The sequence below is a fragment of the Buceros rhinoceros genome, unplaced genomic scaffold (assembly GCF_000710305.1).
Source record: "Buceros rhinoceros silvestris isolate BGI_N320 unplaced genomic scaffold, ASM71030v1 scaffold15804, whole genome shotgun sequence".
Classification (NCBI taxonomy): Eukaryota; Metazoa; Chordata; class Aves; order Bucerotiformes; family Bucerotidae; genus Buceros; species Buceros rhinoceros.
This window is the reverse complement of record NW_010407824.1, coordinates 61,601-69,639: the sequence shown is the minus strand read 5'-3', so window position 1 is coordinate 69,639 and position 8,039 is coordinate 61,601. Positions and strand designations below refer to the sequence as shown.

General features: G+C 47.3%; 1 protein-coding gene across 1 annotated transcript in view; it reads right to left on the bottom strand.

Annotated features, from left to right (window-relative positions):
* Positions 1–8,039, bottom strand: part of LOC104492135 (GRB2-associated-binding protein 2-like) — a gene marked incomplete at its 3' end in the record, with an annotated part of 23,901 nt that overhangs the window by 599 nt on the left and 15,263 nt on the right. The window lies entirely within an intron of this gene.

The window sequence follows — 8,039 nt, the reverse complement described above, 5'->3', positions numbered from 1 at the left end:
ATAAATATTTTATCATTTTACTGTATTTTATCACATGTTTAGTGGCTTGCAGGAATGTTTGGGTGATGTCAGCTCAATTCATGGGGAGCTCAGTGGGTTGTTAAAAACTTGGTCAAAAAAGAAAAGGAAGAGAAGAGCTTTCACATCGCAGTTTTTGCTTCTGTCTTCTCTTAGAGACCTTTTGCAGGGGGTCTTAGAGATGTGATTTAAGTCATCCCCATCCCTCTGTATAAGGGCATCACTACTATCCTTTCACAGTTGGGTAAACTGAGGCACAGGGTGGCAATGTAAGCAGACATAATGACATCAGAGATGAAAAATATTCCCATGTCCCAATTCTCGATTCATTTAGTGACCTCAAAAGAGTTCCTGATGTTTTCTGCTAGTAAAATAGGAGGCAGACCCAAAGCGTGACTCAAGGAGAAACACACTTTACAATATTAAATTAATTTCAATGGAGAATATCCCAGAGGTCAGGAATAACCGGGCTACTCCAGCCCTCTAATAAGTGTGCTCCAAGAATTTGAATCAGTGGTGAATTTTTACAGCCAAGCTGTAAACCCCCATTACAAAAAAACCCAAAGCCCAAATCCCAGAAAACCCACAAGCTGAGGAGTATTCTGGGAAAGCTGATCCATCTCCAGCTGCAGAAGTCTTGCATGGTCTTCTGCATGGTCTCCTTGCCATACATGCACTCCTGGCATGTGAAAACCACTCATCGTAGTTCACTGAAGCCACTCCTTACAATAGCTGTGATTTACATTTATTTGGTGCTGATGCAAAATGCAGAAAAAATCCCAAACCCTAACAAAAAGGCCGTCTTTCCCTGGGTAAATCCACCCATTTTCTGGCCACCACCTATTTAGGGATTGCTCCCAGGTTTCCCCCAACACAATGTCCACCTGCTCTTCAAATCTTATTTCAGACACCCATAAGGGAACCTGCTCCGACACATGGATGAGGGGGATTATACAGATTTCCAATCTCTTTTTTTCCCATTCCTTCCCTCAAACTCCAGATCTTGCCAGAAATTTTGGGGCCGACCCTCTCACACTGCAGAGAAATGAGTTTTCTGCAAAATGGCTGTCGTGGTTTGGACAAGGAGGTGCTCCACACAGGGTGATTTTTCAACAACTTCTGAATCGTGTCAAGATACAAAATCGATCTGTCTGCCGCTTGTTCAGTGCCGCTACATTTTTTTCCCGGGCGCTACTGCAAACTTCACCCGATGCAGAAAAAGTACATTAATAAAAGCCAAAGAGCGTGGCTCGACTCTGCTGTTTGGTTTGTGCTAAACACAGAAAGGATCAATATTTAACATTGACATTAATGGCGGGGGATAAGCGCTTAAAACTCTGATTCCTGACTTCTTTGCATGGGCATTAAAAATCCCTCGGTGCTTTTCATGAGAGTAAATGGCCGTCTCGGTGCCCTTGGACAAAACAGTGCCTTGATCCTCATGCTCATTAAATATTTATCCTGTAGCAGTGCAGACTGATCCCCATTGGAAAAGGAGACTGTAGAGCTCTGCAAGTCCCACATCTTTGTCCCAAAGAAGTGCTTTGAGGTCAACCAGTGTGGTAGAGCCCATACCCACGTTACTATCAGAAACAGGGGGGCTGCACCCCAAGTGCCTCTCAGGAACAGCCCATCGGTCTTGCTGCCTCCTGAATCACAGCCAGGAGTTGTCTGTGATGCTGGGCTTTGGCCACAGCTCTTCCAAGGATGGTGTGAAGATGGCAGGTTAGTGTTGTGTCCCCAGCATGCAGGTCCCCTCTGCATGCAGAGGACAACTGTGAAGTCTGCTGGGCTGGGGGTCCTTCTGCCCTGAGCAGTCCTCCAACACTTACCCCGCAGGCTCTGCACTTGCCATTGCATGGAAAAGCCACAGCAGGCCAAAACACTCCCAGCAGCTTGAAATCACACCAGTGTATTTGTGCCAACACAGCCTAAGGGGAGAGATCGGGCTGCACAGGGGAGACAGTCCCCAGCATCACCCCAGGGCACTGCAAATTCCAGTCACAACACTTTGTGGAGCCAGAAGGCCCTAATCTTTTCCCAAAAATCAGTCTTATTTGGGGAAACCGGAGAGGGTAGCGCAAAAGGCACGCTCATGGAAAGCAGGATGAATTACTCCGTGGTTACTCTGACCACATAAAAGAAAACAGGGGATGAAGGGGAGCAGGCGGCAACACCCACTAAAAGCACGTCGCTTCCCTGGGGGAATCCACTCTATTGGCGTCCACATTGATTTTCAAAATTAATTCCCAGCTCGCTTCCCGCAGCGACCCGGCCACCAAGAGCATTAGTGGGAGCCAATTCAGGACTCATGTACTCCATTAGGTCTGTGAGATGAACTCTGTAATAGCAGGTGAGAGATGGATTGCTGTGCTGGGCTGGGAGGGTAGTGCAAGGACTGGGAAGATAAATCCCGTGGTTGCAGAAGGGGACTGGCAAGGTTGCTCTGTAGCTTTTATGTTATGAGGGTTTCTTCGCTAGAAAAAAAGGGCAGCTCATGGACGCAGGTCACAGGCTGATGATGGGTCCTGCTGGGGTCAGAAAAGGAGGTAAGAAAGGAAATTGAGGCAGAAAATAGTGTTTGATGACTAGTGCATGCTAAAGCAAAAAGTCAAGATATTTGTGCTCTCATATTGGCCTGAAGTGGAGAGAAGTCATCATGACCTATAGGTTAATTATGAGCTACAGGTCCCAAAGCCATTTCAACCTTCCATGCTGCAGTGCCTGGCTCCCAAGCAATGAGGACCAAGGCTTCTTTCCCATGTGCACATGGGGTATTTAGTGAATAACCTCCAGGGTGTCCTGTTCGGAAGCCTCCAGACATCTGACCCACTTGCAGCATGACCGATGCTCAAATCAATCCGACCACCAGCCCAAAAGAATGATGCTTCTCCATCCCTCATGGTCACCCGCCTCAGAGCCATGGATAAATCCGTGGCCCTCCTTTATTTAACAGATAGATGAAGCCTTCAAGTCCCTTGGCCTTATGTTGAGATCTTGAGTTTATGTTGAGGGAAAGTATCAAATACAGCCAAGGAGGGATAAGATCCTGTTCCAGTTCCTACTGCCCTTCCCAGGAGGACAGAGTTAAGGTTATATAGCAGGGCCATATGGGAAGTGTCATCTTGGCCCCATGTTTCCTGGCCAGTTTTCTTCCGAGTTTGGGGAATTGGACTCTCATGGTCTGGAAAAAGTGGTGTTGGACGCCTACAACTTAAATTTGATGTCAGCAGTATTGACTTGCATGCCTAACCTCACTGCGCTTGTGCTACAGCTGTTGTGCTGGTCCCTGAGAGAAAGCAAGCCAGAGGTAGGCAAGGATAAGCCAGCACAGCCCTGCAGAACCCAAGGGTGTCAGGTGGGCTTCGGTCAGCTGAAGGCTCAGCACTCACTAGTCCAGGTTAAGATGTGCTTTTTTGGCCACGTGTTGCAGCAAAGAGGGGAAAAACTTTCTTACGACTCCATCCCTGAAGCAAAAATACATAACCACAAGTACAGCCGGCAACGGGATGGACTAGGCTGTGAGCCAGAAATTTTTTATGCGTGTTTTCAATCCTCCAAAGTGGTATTTCCCTCCTTGCTGACAGCTCTGAATTCCCTCGCTCAGAGTGCTTGACTATTGCTGTGTGCTCATAGCTTCACACAATGTTCTTGGGCTTATCTGAACAAAATAATTACTCGGCCTCCTTTGGAAATTGTTGCTCAGAATGGCCTTTTTTACAGGAGCCGTGATGTCAGCTTTCCCTCCCTGAAGACAGAGGCTGGAGCTACAACTCCCTGTGTCCCATGGACTTGAAATGGTGCCCCTGGGAAGGTGGTGGTTTTGGGGCGTAGCTAAATTCCTGCGCTCCTGTCGATGTTCACAGTAAAAGTCACTGGTTTGATTTGCATTCCTGAGCAGCATGAAGTTCCCCAAGATGCCCACACTGCGCTGGCAAGGCCAAGCTGGTCCAAGGGGCCTCGCAGATAAGGGTGCCTCAGATCTGCCCCAGCTAGGCTACGAAATGCCTTGGACCATGCTGCTGATTTCATACCAGTTAACACATGGCCCATGAGTATTTTTCAGGGGGTAATAGCAGAAATCTACTAGAAATAATCCCTAGGAGGACTCAGGGCAGAGCGTGCCCATGTGCTATCATCTTCCCCACTTTTTGGAGAAGCTCCATCATTTATTAGCAAAAAAGCGGAGAAACTTCTCCAGTGGGAATCTGCCTGCACCGCTGCTTTCACTGCCAGCTCGCGCCTCAAGCACAAATACAAAAAATTAATTAAAAAGACAAACAACCCTACCAAAACAAGCCTTCCACATGCTTCTCTTGCCAGGGAGAGAACAAACAACATGTCCCATGAATGAGTCACTGTGCCACCATGCTGCCAGGAGGCCCTAGGATGCCACGAGGATGAGCATGGCGCCTGAGGAAGGTTTATTTACCGAGCTTTCCTTATCATCTCCGAGTTGGATGGCATTTGGAAAAGCTGTTGTCGCTCTGAGGACACCTTGGCAGGTGGCCCGCTAAAAGTTTCCTCCAGCAGGTTAGTGGGAAAGGGCATCTGATTTGGATATTTCCCCCTCTCTGGTTTCCATCAGGGTGGGGAGCTGCGTGTGAGGACACAAGTACCCTCTTATTTGGTGTCACTTGAATTTTGGGTGCCAAGCAAGGGGAACGGAGCTCCCCAAAACTGAGGATGGGGCACAGCTGCATCCGCCACTGCAAAGGAGCTTTTCCTTTCCAGTTTCTGCTGCTTATTTCCATTTGTTTTGAGAAACAGGTCAGGACAGGTTGGCCAAGGGAAAGGAGAAGCATCACTGATTTACAAACACAGATCTGTTGCATGCAGGGCTAAGGGCATGGTTTCTCTTTCCAGTTGCAGCTATCTAAATGATACTTTGCTTAAGCCTGTCCCCTTAGGTTTCCTCTACAGACAACAGTGAAATCCTCCAATTATTTAAGGATCCAATACGGAATGTGGAGAATTACCTCAGAAAGAGTTGATGGGAGAGACAGCGAGGCAAGGATGAGTGGCAATAAATAGTGTCGCCTCTGAACGTTTGTGTTAGCGCTCTGCTTACATTTCTATGAAACAACTAGAAAGCAGTGGCTACATCGGAGTATTTGCCTTGGAGAAGCATGGGAACTGGAGAAAAAAAAATCACAGTGCTGGAGAGTGTGTGAGCGAGAAGAGAGGGAAAGGAGCCAAGTCAGATCATCCCGACCTCAAAGCATTATATATCTCAGTTATTTTAACAGCAATCAATTCTTTAAAGGGCAAAGGGGCAAAGGGAGAGAGACTGAAATAGACACGATGTGATGCTTCTCCCCAGAGAACACAGGTTTCGTTTGGTGAGATGAGGCTGTTCCCCAAATCCCATCCCTGCCCTGGGAAACATCCCCTGGCAGCAGTTACCCAGCTCTGTACCATATCAGCACTCCCCACACATGGCAGCTACCCTTTAAAGAGCAAATCTGCTGCTTGATTGTGGAGCTCAACCTTTCGTGTCAATATTTGGAGGTCTAACATTTGGCCAGACAGGGATTCCTGGTGTGCACCTATTTATTTTTGTTATAAGGGCTTCAGTGCTGGAGATAAAAGCAGATGAACATGGATGCTCTCAGCCCTGGCTTACGCATGACCTTGAATATCCCACCTGGGACACCCTTATCGAAGAGCTCTGGAGTGGGACAATGACCTACAGCCAGGAACGAAGGACAATCTCAGGGCGGGAGTGTGGGCTGGGACAGGCTTCATTTGCTCCACAGAACTAACCTCGTCTCCAAACCTCTGCTTCATGAATCATCATCTCTGACATTGCAAAACCAATTTGATGAGTGATTAAACGGGAAAAGAAAAAAAGAAAAAAAAAGGCCGGAACCGAGGCAAAAGGCCAAAGATGGTGGGTTGTAAGTGTATAAATCACAAAGCAGTCTCAAGGGGGTATTTTTGCCTTTTTCAGGGCAAGGGTAAGGTGGCTAAAACAAAGCAGTGGGCACGTGCAGACTGAGCTGCTTCTATCTGCGGATGACATGAGGGATTCCCACAAATGTCAGGGGCATCTGTAGCAAATGTGGGTGGAGGTGCAAGCAGTCTGCGGAGCACAGTGCTGCAGGCCAGAGCTGAAGCTGAAGCTGTTGATAGCTAAGAGCTATTGGAAGAGATGATACATTTATACAAGAAAAGGGTTTTCTTCCCCTGCCAGAGGCAGGCTCATGACAGCCCAGCGTCAAAACAGCTGTCTCACTGTGAGAAATGAAGCTCTGGGATCCTCTTTTGGAGGACTGCATTGGTTATGATTATTGACTATTATCATTGGTAATTATTATTGATGGTGATGATGATTAGCAGTTTGGGAGTTTCTTAACCAGGCTTTCCCTTGGATATCACGTCAACACAGTCTCATCCAATACCATGGTCCAACATGCCACTAATGAGCAAGGCGAAAGCCCAGAAGCTGGTGCACCATCAGCTTTGCATTCCCTAGCCCAGGAAAAACTTGCTTTTAGGTCCTCAACAGATTTCTTCTCGTCCTCCTTACTGTTTGCTGTGAGCAGTACGTGGGCGCCTTTCCTTGCTTGAGCAAACATGGCTGCACGCCTCACTTAGCAGGGAGGGAGACAGAGAAAGGATGAATCCCAGCCTAATCCCAGCCAGCGCTTCTTAACGGCTCTCTTTAAATTTTATAGCCCTTTTTATGGCGACGGGAGCGTAGGTCTTTAACGCTCCAGGAGAGCAAAGGAAAACTTTCACTAGGAGGAAATGAGAACCCATTTTACTTATGCATGATTTAGTACCATTTCTATTCAAGGGAGCGCATGAAAGGCCCAAATATTTGCACTTTGTATTACAGAAGAACTGCCATTCCCGTCTCTTTACAGAAGTAATTTATTTCGATCTCTCCTTACCTTGGGGGAGAAACTTTATAACTCCCGGTTTGCTGGGGAGTCAATAAAACAGCAGCACTGTTAAGGGTTTGCTTTGCTATTGCTCAGCAAGTAAGAGATGGGGAAAGGAAGAGGATTCCCACATTTTGCCTCTCAGAGCCCCCTTCTTCATGGGCCTGTTTTCACCCACACGTGGGACCAATCCGCAGGACTTTGGCCCTGTTTTTCTCTTCTCTATCTGTTTTTTGTTCCCAGGGTGTCATTTTAGCTGATGGGTTGAAAAGAAAGGGAGGTGGGTGCTGTGTAGGGGGTAGTGGGAAAGATGGGAACAGGGTTGTGGTAGAGCCCTGAATTTCTCTCATGGCTCCAGGTGAGCCCGGCACGCTCACCTGAAGGGGTAATATCAGTTGCATCGACTGCCAAAGCTGAAAGATGAGACAAAAGAAGTCATTAACCCTCATGGCTGCAATACCATGTCCCTGAACTGGTGAGGAAAGCGGCCCAGGGGTCAGTGAGAGCAAGGGTCAGTCCATCCCCAGAAAACACGTCCTTAGGCATAGAGACAGAAAAAAAAAAATTATTTGGCTTGTTTCATTTATTTTTCTTGCTGGAAATTCAGCTCTCCCTTTGCCATCTCTACAGCCTTTACTCTTAAAACAAGCCTCTCTGAAAAGATTTTCCATGCAATGTTTTTTCATTTGAGGGCATGGGTCATACCTAGCACACACTAGAATCATCTAAAGGCAAAACCGTTCCTAAGATATTGAAGGTAAAATGCAAGAAGAGAAATCTCTGGAAGCGATGGGAGGGTTCCACCTTGCACAGCCGCTCCCTAGCTGGGCTCTGCCACAACGGCGCTCCAGTAAAAAGCCATCCTGGATCTCTCTACCCATCATTAAAAACCTGAGTCCTGCCCATTAGGCAGTCTATTAACAGTGCTCAGTGGAAGCAGAGAAAGAAAGTCCCTTCCAGGGAGCTATTTGCATTGCCATGAGGTTAGAAATGCCCATGACCCCCAAAGCTTTATGCATTCATGAGTTCACGCACAGTAAATGTCTTCCGAATCAGCTGAAACCTGGAGGTTTTTCCTCTTCCTCTTGTTTAAAGATGCAAGGATGGCAAAAGGATTTGGAATTTATTCCC